General features: G+C 34.1%; 1 long non-coding RNA gene across 1 annotated transcript; it reads left to right on the top strand.

Annotated features, from left to right (window-relative positions):
- The first annotated feature begins 271 nt into the window (after positions 1-271).
- Positions 272-3,084, top strand: LOC146914894 (uncharacterized). Its single transcript, XR_015013188.1, has 2 exons — positions 272-679; positions 2,788-3,084. It is a non-coding gene; the product is annotated as an uncharacterized LOC146914894 (long non-coding RNA).
- Positions 3,085-3,473: the final 389 nt, after the last annotated feature.

Here is a 3,473-nt window from a genome sequence, read left to right as displayed (position 1 = left end):
GGTTGGTTTATGAATGTGTCTTAGAGATGGTGTTGGTGACTTCGTTCTTGCCAAAACGGACTGGTTTGCTCCTTTGTGTGACATTGATGTGGGGAAGGTTGTCGGGTTGCGCACTGTAACAGCCCGATTTTTGCTAGTTTTATTTTATTATTTATTTGTGTGTATTATATGTGCTCATGTGTGATTATTTGCCTCTGTGTGTATTTTTGGTTGGGAATTGTAGAATTTGGTGTTAGAAGGGTATTTTAGTCATTTTGGACTTGGGGGCATTTTGGTCATTTTGAGAGTAAGGGTAATTTTGTAATTTTGGTTGAGGATTATTTTTAGTGCTTAGTGAGAGTTATTATTTCACCAAGTTACTAGAGAGGGTGTAGTAATTATTTTATTTACCGGTAAGTGATCGTTAGTGTGATGTTTTACCGTTAAGTGAGTTAAACCATTTTTGGGTGTTAGAATAGAAATGGGTTAGACCCATTAAGGTGTGATGAGTTAAGCCCAATTAAGGGAGCCTATATAAACTAATGTTAGTGGAGAGATAGGGTTTTACCACATTTTTCAATTGAGAAGAGAAGAGTTAGAGGCTAGAGAGGAGAACAAGAACAAGGGCTAGAGCTAAAAGAGGGGATTCATCATCTAGGAGCTAAATTGAAGCTTGGGTTAGAGAATCTTGGTGCTAGAGGTAAGAGGGTTAGGCTTCACTCATAATTTCATAACTTTTTCTTTTTACCAATTTAGTGAAATTGATGAATTGAACCTAAATGTTGTGAATTCGTGCATGATTGTTGTTGTTATGTTTGAGATGATTTGCATGATATTTGTATGTGAGTATATGATTTAACATGAGGAAATGAATAAATATGGGTATATTGTGTTCTTGAGCAAATTTGATGAGAAATGAGGTTGTGATGTTTAATTGTGCATGAATTCGTGTTCATTAGTTGTTGTTGATGATTGTTGAACTGTTATAATCGAATTGGTGTAACTGGAGTCGTTGTTTATGGATTCATGAGGAGATTTGTGGTTATGTTGGTATTTTGAGAAAATTTTGTGATTTTGATGAAATGAGCTATGTTGTTGTTCCTAATGCTTGAATCATGTTTGTTTAAGTGTATTGAACATCTTTTGACCCATAAACACTTTTTGGAACTTGGTTTGGGAGTTGGGGGATTTGAAAAATGGGATTTTGGGTGAAAATGGTGTGAAAACCCGTAACTGCTGAAGAAATTCGCTAGAATTTCGCTAATAGTGAAACTGTCTGGAGTTTTTTCGCTAATAGCGAAAATTGAGCTAATAGCGAAATTGCCCAGAAACAGTTTTTCGGTTTTGTTTGTTTTGAGCTTGTGGGGACCAATCCAATACTTCTAAAATGTTTCTTTGGACTTAATTAACATCTGTTTATACCTTTAATCCTACTGGAACATGATTTGAATTAGTTTGGACTTGAATTTGTGAAAATCGTCTAACTTTTACAAAAACGGTCCAAACGTCGATTTTTCCGAAAACTCATTTTTCTCCGGAGTTTGAGGTGGGATTAAAGTTGTATATTGTTCATATGATTTCTAAAATTGGTTGTGATTGGTTTCATCAAGTAGTAACTTGTTTTGCTTTGAAAATGAGAATTTTTGTGAAAAGTGATAAAGTGAGACGAAATTTGAGTTTTTCATGAATTCATCGTATTTGGCTGATGAAATGCTTATGTAACCTCTACTGCACATATATGTGACTTGTGAGAACACATGGCATAGGCAATTGAGCTTGTTTACTTGGTTTTGACTTAAATGCTCAATTACTTGAAATATTTTGACTTTGAGAGACGAATTTGATTAAAAAATGATTTTTGAGAGCCTATTGCTTATCAACCTTTTATGAATGGATTAATATGATTATGAGATGATGTATGAATGTTGTTGAGTGAGGAATATGATGTTTGTGATCATATGTTGTATTTGTTCCTTTATTTGGATTGTAAGGAATTATGTGGAAATGTGGCAACTATATGTTGATTTATGTGAAGATGATTGTTGGTGTATTTATGTGACAACTACATGTTACTTGTGTTGTGAATGTGTTGGTGATTGTATATATGTTATGTGGTGGATTGTTGTTGATTGCATATATACAAGTATTGTTGATGTTGAGGTGAATTGTTTGTGTGAACATATGCATTGTAGTTGAGTCATATGTTCATGCATACATGACTGATGGTGGCGGATTTTATATCCAATTGAGGTGATTACGATGTTTTTGTTGCATCGAAGGTGACGACCTGGAGGTGTTTTGGTACCACATGCATCTAGATGAGTCTAGAGCCATTGCATAAATTGTTGGTGAATTGAATTGCATTGAGATGTGCTTGATGGTTGCATTGCTAATTGTAATGGTGAATTGAATTGTAATTATTAATTGTCAAGGTGAATTTGTAATATGTGTATGATACACTTGTTGATATGAACTTGGAATGATATGAATGTTGTGGATATTTGTGAGTATGTGTATATTTATTAATCATCATGCTTGAATGTATCTTACATTTCCAATGTTCTTGATTAAGTCTTATATTTTTTATTTATTTTTTGACAGTAAACCAACTTCATTCAATTGAATAAGCAAGAAGCATTACAAACAGATTTAGACACTTGAATTGGGGCATTCCCCATCCATTGTCGAAAATCAAAGTTGAGAGAAAAATTAATACAAACATAGTTGATCATACACAGAGATTCTTCAAAAGCCAAAAGGACATAACCCTCAGTGGTTTACCACCTACCTTTCTGTATGGACGGGTAGATGGAGTGCAGGATGCTTAGTTTGTTTGCTTGATGATGCCGAGGAGTGGAGTTCCTCTTTATATGCAAGTGTCTAGATTAGGGCTCTGATCTAGGGTAGTTCTTGCATGTTGTTTTATTTGACTATGTATTTTGGAGTTGAGATGGTACTTGTTAGTTGAGATTTGGAGAATACATTTGTATTATGTTGAGATTTAAAGATGTTTAAGAATTATATGTATGTTCCGCTGCTATGTTATGTAACATGATCTTTATGCATGTATGTTTGAATTCGAAGACGTAGCATCTATTTCTAGAATATGTTTGTATATTCGCGCGTTTTACCGCTTATTAGAAATAGGGTGTTACACACACAACTTTGGAATGGGTGTCAGATCTAGAGTTTGACAATGTGTAAACTCACATGTAGATGATAGTAGCGAGTTTGGATGTATCATTTTTCCTTGTAAACAATTATTAACTTATAGATTTCAGAACTCTCATGTCGAGTTCAACAGGAGGCAAGTAAATGGGGTGTCTAATGAGTTAGCTCAGTCAGCCACATCTAATCTTAGCTCCCATATAATAGATGATGTACCCTCATGTATTTGGCATATTTTATATCTTTGTTGAAACTGTACTTTCCTGGTTATTTTTTTTCTTTAATTTTCTTCAATCATGTTTGATTGAGTAACAATTATGGAGATT

The sequence above is a fragment of the Medicago sativa genome, chromosome 6 (genome assembly GCF_051527215.1).
Source record: "Medicago sativa cultivar Bolivia chromosome 6, Bolivia_mono, whole genome shotgun sequence".
In the NCBI taxonomy this organism is placed as follows: domain Eukaryota; kingdom Viridiplantae; phylum Streptophyta; class Magnoliopsida; order Fabales; family Fabaceae; genus Medicago; species Medicago sativa.
The sequence above is the reverse complement of the archived record's forward strand: the minus strand, read 5'-3'. Positions and strand labels throughout refer to the sequence as shown.